This window comes from Symphalangus syndactylus, chromosome 21 (genome assembly GCF_028878055.3).
Source record: "Symphalangus syndactylus isolate Jambi chromosome 21, NHGRI_mSymSyn1-v2.1_pri, whole genome shotgun sequence".
In the NCBI taxonomy this organism is placed as follows: Eukaryota; Metazoa; Chordata; class Mammalia; order Primates; family Hylobatidae; genus Symphalangus; species Symphalangus syndactylus.
Window position 1 is genome coordinate 52,374,412 of NC_072443.2, and position 10,885 is coordinate 52,385,296.

Here is a 10,885-nt window from a genome sequence, read left to right on the forward strand (position 1 = left end):
TGCCTTCAGCTCCAGCCACCTCTCTAATAGGAAATTGTTGGGCAGGTTGGGGAGAGCTAGTTGCAGAACAAAACTGTAAACCAGACCAGGTGTGAGGAGGGGAGGTGATAGAAGGATTATAGGGTGGGGGAGCAGAGGCTGAGGAAGAATTGGGACTTGACTCGGCCTCGCGAAGAGCAGCCTGGGGAGAAGGGGAGAGGTCAGATGAGTCCATAGAAAGGGATTCAAAGGACTCAGAGCTTGGGGTGGAGACTGAAGGAACAGACAGGAGAGAAAGAAGAAAGATTTGGGATGAGTCTCATTGGGAGCAGAGACTAGGGAGAGACCTATGTGTAAAGAATGCCTGGATGTCAGGCACCGCAGACCATTTGCCTATTTTTCGACAAAAATTCTCTAGATCTTGTAGGATAGACAAATCGAAAGTGCCATTCCCTGGCCACTTGGAACTACTGTCGAGTTTGTATTGGGGCCAAGCGGTATTACAGAAGAAAATAAGGTGTTTAAATTTTAGGTCAGGCAAGAGTTGAAGAGGTTTTAAGTTCTTGAGAACACAGGCTAAGGGAGAAGAAGGAGGAATGGAGGGTGGAAGGTTGCCCGTAGTGAAGGAGGAAGTTTAAAGAGAAGGGTAGAGACACGGAGAAGCGGGGGTTGGGAGCTGCCCTGGGCTGCAATGTGGGTGAGCAGCCAAAGCAGGAATCCCCGCAATTGACTTGCCACCAAGGGAATGTGGGTGAATGACCAAGGCAGGCATCCCCACAGTGATCAGACACCAATGGAGTGTGAGTGAATAATCAGGCAGGCGTCCCCGCAGTGATTAAACACCAAGGGAAGGCTGTCTTCCTGAGTCCGTGACCGGCGCCGGAGTTTTGGGTCCATGGATAAAATGTGTCTCCTTTGTCTCTACTAGAGAGGAAAAAGAACTGGAATTGGAAGGACAGGGAGATCGAAGGGTAGCGAGAGAGGAAGATTGAAGGGTAGCGAGAGAGGCTGGAGAAGAGAGTGAAAAGACCGCTTACCTGATTTGAAATTGGTGAGATGTTCCTTGGGCTGGTTGGTCTGAGGACCCGAGGTCGTAGGTGGATCTCTTCACAGAGTGAGGGTGAGGACAGGGGACTGGTCTCCCGAAGGAGTCCCTCTGACCCGGGTCTTCGGCACCAAACGTCTCACGCGTCCGTGTGAAGAGACCACCAAACAGGCTTTGTGTGAGCAACAAGGCTGTGTATTTCACCTGGGTGCAGGCGGGCTGAGTCCAAAAAGAGAGTCAGCAAAGGGTGGTGGGATCATCATTAGTTCTTATAGGTTTGGGGATAGGCGGTGGAGTTAAGAGCAATGTTTTGTGGGCAGGAGGTGGATCTCACAAAGTACATTCTCAAGGGTAGGGAGAATTACAAAGAATCTTCTTAAAGGTGGGGGAGATTACAAAGTACATTGATCAGTTAGGGTGGGGCAGAAACAAATCACAATGGTGGAATATCATCAGTTAAGGCTATTTTCACTTCTTTTGTGGATCTTCAGTTACTTCAGGCCATCTGGATGTATACGTGCAGGTCACAGGGGATATGATGGCTTAGCTTGGGCTCAGAGGCCTGACACTCTCCCCTTCCTCAAGGCTCCTTCCTCACCTGGGGTGTACGGCTCCTCATCCCAGCACCTCGGGGGTCTTCCTGTTTCATTTTTGCTGACAATGATCACTGAGCATCTCCCGTGTGCAGGGACAGAGAAGACAGACACGCTGGCCCCCACGTGGATGACAGAAACTAGTCTATCAGTGCAGAAAACTCCCAATAGGGACAAGGGCTAGGAAGGAAACACAGGAAAAGTGCTGTTGGAAGATGGGGGTGACCCTACTGCAGATGGGGTGCTCAGGGAGGGCTTCTCGGAGGTGGTGACATTCACTTGATTGACAAAAGGGATGGGCAGGGCCTGTGGAAGTCTTCTAAGGAAAGGAACAGATGGTTTTTTAAACCATCAGATATCGTGAGACTCATTCACTATCACAAGAACAACGTAGGAAAGACCCGCCCCCATAACTCAATTACCTCCCACCAGATTCCTCTCACGACACATAAGAATTGTGGGAGTTACAATTCAAGATGAGATTTGGGTGGGAACACAGCCAAACCATATCAGAAATGCTACCTGATTTCTCTTCAGCCTCGGTTTCCTCACCTGGACAGTGGAGCTGGAGCCCCCTGACTGCCTGACCCTGCTCTCTGGGTTGCCTCTAGGGAGCCCACCCTGCTCAGGCCTGCTCCCACCCCTGCTCCCACCCCTCCATGGCTGTCAGTCTTTCCCAAGAAGAATGACCCGCAACAGAGGCTGCTGGAGGCAAAGGGAGATAAACAAGCCAAGGTTGCCCGGCCTGCACTGAGGGCTGCATGGCTTCTGAGGCCCGGCCTGTGTGGACACTGGAGGGTACTTTCTGTCTGGGTTTTGCCCTGGTGCCTGGAGCCCCTTTCCCTGTGGTCTCTTGACCCAGCCCAGCTCGATGAGCCCGGAGCCCTAGCTTCTGGAGAAGAGATGTCAAGCTCTACCACAGGTCATAGGTCAGAAACAACTCTGGCCTTGTCTGATGCAAATGGAAGCCAGGCCTGCTTCCCACAGGGCCGGCACTTCCAGAGGGCACAGCAGCAAGGCAGAGGGACAGACTCTGAGGGGCCTTTGAGGAACTCAAGCAGGGCCCACAGGGACCCTCTCTCTGGGGTTGCAAACTGGCACTGGGTGGAGGGAGATTCGGTATTGACACCTGGGGACCCTCACCCCCAAAGTGGATATTAAGGACAGCAGCACATTAGGGAGACAAGGGGCCCCACAACACTCCCCCCTGGTCCCCAGCCGGCTTCTGGCTTCCTAGTCCTGTTGTCTTGGGGGAAACAAGACTCTTATCTGACTTTCTCTGACTTCTGTCCCTGCTTGGGCAGCTGAAAATGACAAGTAGGAAATACTGGCTTGCTTTGAGCCGCCTTTGGTTTTGCCGGGAAGGTGGAAACTTTGGCAGATGGGGAAGGACAGGTGGGAACCTCAGGAGGAAGGGCCGCTGCTCTGATGGTGGAGCGCTTCCTCTGCTTTCCTCTTCTGTTCTTCTGTGTGTTCTAAAACGAGGTATGTGCTATGGGAGAGTTGATTTCTTTTCCAGTAGACACTGAAATGTTCTCGGGCTGGAATCCCCTAGCCACCATGACCAGGGCTGTAGGGGGCACAGGTGCCCAGGTTCTCTTTATGGTGTCAGCAGCACCTCCCGGCCAGCATTGACCCAGGAATTCCACATCAGCTGGTTTAGTGGGGGCCGCTCCCTGGGGCCGAGGGTGAGGAATTGTTCTACTAATGTCTCCAGTGGAAATGAAAAAATAGATAGGGAGTCATAGTGTCATATAGCTTGAGGCAGAAAGGAACCACGGGTGGGGCTGGATGTTCTTTGAGCCTCCCTGGCAGAGATCACAGACAGAGTGGTCAGCCTGGCCTAGCTTCTGCGATGGCTGGCTCTGATGTGGGGGAGGGAGGTAGTCCCCAGAGCAAGAATGCCTTTCCTGGGATTCATATCCTTGCAGGGTAGGAGCTGGAAATCCTCCCATCAGAGCCTCCTTCACTGCAGCCCGTGGGGGCGAGTGACCGGGGGAATCCGTGCCCCAGGGGCAAACCTCTGGGCTCTGGCTTCAGCCCCACCCCGGGGAAACATGCACAGCCCCTCGGGAGGAGAGCCCTGCTGCAGGCTCAGCTGGGAGTCCTGGATTGCCTGGCAGGGCTCAGATGCCGTTGGTTAGCCTCGGGTCTCCATGGAGATAGGGGCGGGGACAGGCGGCAGGGGCTGGGTGCCCAACAGCCAACTGCCCGCCCTCAACCGCCAAAAACCCACACTAAACCGCCAAAGGCCAAGGCCAAGGGCCCTCTGGCGCTGCTGCCCCCACATGGACGGGCGCCCTCTGCAGGTCCCGCGGCTCCCGGCCCGCTCAGCGCCTCCAGAGGCCTCACCCAAGCCCTATCAGCTGGGTCCCCACGGGCCTCAAAGCGCTGGCCCAGCCGCGGGGTCACTCCTCTGAGCCTCCCGACCTTCCATGGGTCCTTTGGAGCCCTGGGTTTTGGAGCTTGTCCTTCCTCAGTGCCGCCCGCCGGGACGTGGCTGCATCAGGGCCACAGCGCCTCGGGGACCTTCATTCCATTTATGCCCACAAATAATCATTCAGTGTGCTGGGACAGAGAAGACAGACACGCTGGCCCCTGGTGGCCGAGAGAGACTGGTCTCTCAGTGCAGAAAACTCGCAGTAGGGACAGGGGCTAGGAAGGAAACACCAGGAAAAGTGATGATGGAAGGTGGGGGTGACCCTACTGCAGATGGGGTGCTCAGGGAAGGCTTCTCTGAGGAGATGACATTCACTTGATTGGCAGAAGGGATGGGCAGGGCCTGTGAAAGTCTTCTAAGAGGGGGAACGGCAGTGCCCAGTGGGCTGTCCCCGGATGGAAATAGGACAGCGGGTGGGGGTGGGGATGTGAGCCAGGCAGGCAGGGCCCAGACACTGTGTGATGGGTGCAGGGGTGGGACCCACAGAGGCTCTGAGGAAGCCTTGGGCCTCAGAAGATGGAGAAACAGGAAGACCCACTTGGAGGCCTGCACCCAGGCAGGGGGCGAGTGCTGAATGCATCGCACCACCCTGCTGGGGCTGCCAGTGGGCCTCGCTTTCTTTCCCCATGCCCTGCACTCTGCCACGCACCCCTTCCTCGGCCAGGCGGACAGAGGAAATGGAGACGTGGAGGCAGGAGCACTGGACTGGGAATTAGACTTGGAGTGAAATCCAAATGCCCTATGGGCCCGGCTCTTCTCTGGAGTTCGGCTTCATGTTAACTGGGATTGGGGGACAAGGGACAGTAAGACCGGCTCTCAGACTCTTGTCACTCCACACTGCAATGCTTCTCAGTGGTCTCAGGGGCTTCTATTTTAGGAATAATTATCTGGCTATAGAGGAATAATGGAAGGAAATATGTTTTGAGTGGCACTTATATCAGGCTCTAGACTAGGTATTGGTTTTGATGGGGAGTTGCTTTTTTTTTTTTTTTTTCTCCCTTTCACAAAACCTGAGTCCTGACTAGGGCCAGGAGTTAGATTCCAGTTTCTAGATTTTCATCATTCCATGTTGCACAAGGCAGACATCTAGGGGACAGAGGGGCAGATTATTAGCATGTAAAGGAAAGATGATTTAGCTAGAGAAGATGTAGGAGAAAAGGAATCAGGCTGAGGGGATTAGGAATAGGAGAGGAGAAGCTGGGGGAGAGGGAGTTGGGGGCGGGGCTGGGACAAACAAAAAGGAGGTGTGGAGGGTGCCAGGGAAATAAAGTCCAAGAGGATAGCAGGGACCAGAGTCACAGCCTTAGTGGGGCCTCAGGAGAGCAGCAAGCTATGTCTACCTTGGAAAGGTGGAGAGAAGATGGCAGTGAGCTGGGCGGGGAGGAAGGGGGAAGGGGCAGGGCAGAGGAAGCAGGGCACAGACTGGAGGAAGAGATGGTGCCCTGGACCAGGTGGGGCAGAGGGGCCCTCTGGTCTCCAGGAGGTGTCATGCTGTCCTTCAGCTCATCCGTAGCTTTGGATAGGAGGCCTTTGAAGGCCACAGGGTTGCCAGATGCCGTCTTGACTAGAATCATGTTCACTGACCCCAGCAGCAACTTGGACACCTCCGTCCTCTGCTGAATGCCACTGGGCCGGGTGTGCTGGGCACATGACAGCGTTGGCCTCTTGCCTGCCTCCCACCCGCAGCTGTTGTAGTATACACATGGCCACCCTGTCACAGGTTTTTAATGTTCTTGAACCTCAGGGCCTTAATGCAATAAAATGCAGGAAGTGCGGCTTGACTGCCCCACCTACTCGATTTTTGTCTTCAGCCGTCCAACTATGTTGGGGCAATCATTTTGCTTGTTTTCTTTAGTGGACACACACATAATACTTTTAAAAGCATTGAAAGGCATCTCCTGGCGGCCCTGTGACAGCCCCAGCTTCTTGACAGCGAGGCGACATCACAGCTTTGGGCTGCCCAGCTTGGAGGACGCTGGCTTCCTGTGATGATTGTCACTGAGCCAGGGACCCACTGCTGCTGGTGCTCTGGCTGGAGGGAGAGGCCATGGGGTCATGCTGGGGGGCTTCACTGGAAATGGCTGGCTTCCTCTGCAGGCCGGCAGGTGCACTGGCAGGAATGGTGGTCTTCTGTCGTGACTTCTGGCCCTCCTCAGGCAGCTGAATTTTAAAGGTCTCAAAAGCTGGCTCGCTCTGAGCCCTCTTCAGTTTCTCCCAGAAGGTGGAAATTTTGGGGTTTGGGGAAGAAAAGGTGGGAACCCCAGAGGAAGGGAGGGTGCTCTGATGGTGGAGCGCTTCCTCTTCTGATTTTTTATGCACTCTAAAATGAGGCAGGTGGCCATGGGATAGTTTAATGTTTTTTCTTTGACGCGGAGATGTTCTCGGCCTGGAATCCCATGGCCACCATGAGCTGCATTGTTGGGGTTCGGGTGGTCCAGGAGTCACTCTTGGTATGGAGTCAGTAGCATCTTCTGGCCATTGTCCACCCACGGGTCCCTCATTGGTTGTTCTAGTGGGGGTCACACCCTGGGGTCTAGTGTTAGTAACTTTTTAATAAATCTATTTGAAATGAAAAGAAAAATGGAGGCAATGTGTACTTTGCAATTTTGTTATTGACGTGCATAGAGTAGAAGGGCAGAGCCCCGGCTACCATGTGGTGTGGCATTACTCTAAGCATACCTTCACGGCGGGCACTGACACCCATGGCCCAGGAAGAGTTCTGGGGCCACTTAGGGGGTACGTGCCACAAAAGGCTGGCACACTTCGTAAGTGTGGTGCTGAAGCCAAAGTCCAGATATTTGATGTTGCCATCCTCATCCAGTAGGATGTTTTGTGGCTTTAGGTCTCCATGTGTGACGTTCTTTAAGTGGCAGTACTGCAGTGTTGACAGAATCTGCCTGAACCCGGTGTGGGCGGCCTCCTCCTTCTCCATGTGGCTGTGGTGGCGTATCTGGTGGTGCAGCTCTCCTCATCCAGCGCACTCTGCCTGCAAATAGTCGGTGTCTGTGGTGTCAGTCACCTGATGGAGCTGAACATTCAGATGCTTGAGGGTGTCCGTGATACTGACCTCTCCGGAGAGCGATGCAGGGGAGCCAGCCTTCTTCGGGATGATTTCCATGGCTACCTGGGTCCCCGTCAGCACGTGCTGGACCAGTGGGACCTCACTGAACCTGCCCTGGCTGATGGTCTTGAGGATCCTACGCTTTTGGATCTCTTCGTCAAGTGCGTTGAAGGCTGATCCCTGCTCCATGGTGCCTCCTAACTACCCTGACTACAAATCCTACCTCTGAACTATGCTAACTGAGGCACAACGCCAACTCCGATAACTAGGCTAGACTTGCACAGGCTGCCTGGGGAGGGTGAAGCCCGAGAGCCCTCTCCAGAGCCTGGTCTCCTTTGCCATGTTCCCTCCGTCATCTTCCCGTGCACAGGAGAGGGGGAGGGGTGTGCCCAGAAACTAAGAGCCACTCCCCTCCTTATCCTTTCATGACTCTTCTAGGGTCACACCCTCACCCTTGCCCACCCTGGAGCCCCCGTTTTGCTTTGAGGGGACCCGGGGCAGTGACTGTCGAATCACACCTGAGGCCCTGGGTGCATCAGCGGCCATGTGGGGGCAGCTAGGAGGTGTCCCCAGAGAGGCCCTGTGGTCATCCCCTGCTCTGAGGCTGTGTGCAGGCCTGGGAGGCACAATCAGACTTCAGGGGCACAGCCAGAGGACACTTCCCCTCCACCATCCCCTTTAGACTCTGCAGAACCCCTGGAGGATATCCAAGTGCACACAGTTTATGCTCCCCAGCTACCCCCTGAGGGCTCACCCTGGGTTAGTGTGAACAAATGGAAGCTGCTCCCGTGGGCAGGTCGAGTGCCTCTGGTGCTCCGTTGGCTGCTGCCCACAAAGCTCCCGGCATGGCCTCCCTGGGGGCTGCACTATCGCTCTGGCTGCCTCCAAATGGAGAGAGGACTGCAGTGACCTGGGCGGGGTTGGGGGAGCAGGAGGTGGCAGGGCAGAGGAAGCAGGGGCACACAGGAGGAAGAGACGGTGCCCTGCGCCATATCTTCTCTCCTACCCTAACATGAGCCAAATTAGAACCATCTGGATGAAGAAAAGACGGAGAAGGGCAGGGCAGGGGAGAAGTGCCCCGGGAAACACCGTCCAGGCTTTTACATTCCACTGGGGGGGCGGGGGATGGAGGCGCACTCTGGTGTCCAGGAGGCTCCAGGCGGTCCATCTCACCCCTTCCTTTGGATAGGAATGCTTTCAAGGCCACACGGGCACCAGAAGCTTCCTTGATTTGAATCCCACGCAGAGATCCCTCTGCCACTTTACACACTTCTGTCCTCCACTGGACGAGGCCTCCAGGCTGGGGGTGTCAGACACACAGCAGTGAGGGTGTCTTGCCCAGTTCTCCCATGCCGCCATTGGAGCCCACACATGGCTGACCTGTCATGTTTGTAGTGTTCTTGGACCTCAGGGCCTTCGTCCTCTCCATTCTAAGTGCAGAAAGACATTTGACATGGACTCTGTCAGGTGTTTTGCAATACGCAATACATTCTCATTGACTCTGGTCACCCTGCTGTGCACTGGATGTGAAAACCTCTTTTTCCTGTGCATCTCAGACTTTGGTCCTTTGAGCAACAGCTCTCCATTCTCTCCCTCTTTCCCACCCCCACACCTGATACCCAGCCCCCGTCACCATTGATCTACTCGCTACTTCTATGGGGTCAACATTTTTCGATCAATGCTTCCATAACTTCATGTGGAATTTGCCTTTCTGAGGTGATGGAAATGCTAAGATTTGATCATTCCTTGGTGCACACATCTATCTAATCCTCACATTATATCCCATAAATAAATACAAGCATGATTTGCCAATTAAAAATAATAATTAAAAAATAATAAACGGCTGGGCGCGGTTGCTCACGCCTGTAATCCCAGCACTTTGGGAGGCCGAGGCGGGCGGATCACCGGGTCAGGAGATTGAGACCATCCTGGCTAACACAGTGAAACCCCATCTCTACTAAAAATACAAAAAAACTAGTCGGGTGTGGTGGCGGGCACCTGTAGTCCCAGCTACTTGGGAGGCTGAGGCAGGAGAATGGCGTGAACCCGGGAGGCAGAGCTTGCAGTGAGCCGAGATCGCGCCACTGCACTCCAGCCTGGGCGAGAGAGCGAGACTCCATCTCAAAATAATAATAATAATAATAATAAACATATGACTCAGAGACATTTTCTAAAAACAAAAAAAGAAACCAACAAAAACATAATAAAATAAAATGCAGAAAAGGCAGCTTGCCTGTCCCCCCTACTTGGTTTGTGTCTGGGCCACAGCTGTCCCCTGGGTTTACTGGAGCCACCGTATTTCTCCATGCACAGTGGGTCTTTGGGGCCAGGAGGAAGCAAAATGTTTTTGAAGACAAATCTAGTGGCTCTCTGGCAGCCCTGGCTCTCTTCACAGGGAGAGGCTGAGGTCACACCATCTGATGCCCAATGGAGAGGGCGCTGGCTTCCCGGGCTGTTCCCTGGGGACAGGTGACTCCTCCTGGGTCTCCCACATGGACAGAACTGACGTCCTGGGATGTTCCCTGGGGGCAGTTGACTCCTCCTGGGCTGCTCCCACTGCTGCTGGTGCTCTGGATGGAGGGGGAGGCCACAGGGCCACACTTGGAGATGTGCTGATATTGGGTCACGTCACCTCCAGGCCCAGTAGGGGACAAGCAGGCAAGGTGGCTTCTCTGGGCATCTTCTGCCCTGGCCCTGGTCCTCCTCAGGCTGCTGGATTTCTGAAGTAAAGATGGGAAAGGCCACAGTGAAGACCTTTTTCACCAAACATTCCAGCCTTTGACTCCCCTTTGGTTGGACAGAAAAGTTGGACTTAACTTTGGGGGATGGGGAAGGTCAGTGGGATCCCCAGGATTAGATAGGTGGCCATGGAATAATTATATATATATTTTTTCCTACTGGGGATTCCTCGATGTGCGTAGAATGTCACGGCTACCAAGAGTCAGGTTGTTAGGGGGCCCAGGTGACTGGGGAGCAGCTCTATGTGTGGCCCGAGGGTTCCCTGGCCAGTATTGACCCAGGGGTCCCGCATCAGCTGGTCCTCTGTGGGTCACTCTCTGGGGTCAAGGATCAGAAATTTCTTGATAAATATTTCAATTTGGAAGGAATATAGACAGTACATATTTTCCTTGAAGTATGTTTTTTTGAGCCTGAGAAGTTCTGCCTGCCAAATGGCAGGGCTCTGGCCCCATGTGGTAGAGGGGAGAGCCAAGACCCACACGACCACTGCAGGGCTGTGATACTCGTGGCCCAGGAAGAGTTCTGGGGCAGCTTAAGGGGAGTCCCACCAAAGGTGCTCAGCTTCTGGCCTTGGGAATATGTGGTGCTAAAGCCAAAGTCAGCTCTTTTTGTGTTGTGCTCTTCATCCAGGAGTCCTGCCACTCAGGTCCTGGCGGCTGACTTTGGTGGCAGTACTACAGGGCAGATAGTATTTGCAGAAACGTGGCTCAAGCCTCCTCCTTCTCCATGTGGCCGGGCTGGAGTGTTTGGTGGAAAAGGTCTTCACTATGAGTATCACCATAGCTCAGTATGGGATGTCTGAGGTTTCAATGACATGATATGGCTTTATTATGATGGGGCACTCAGGGCCTTCATGACTTCCACCTTTCTGTGTAGACTCAGAAGGCTGGGGGAGCCCCTAGTTATAGATTTTATTTTTACAGCCACCTGAGTCCCAGTGAGTTTGTGCTGGGTCAACTTCACCTCACCCAGGCTTCCCTGGCCAATGGTCTTGAGGACTGTGGCATTTTTTTTTTTTTTTTTTTTGA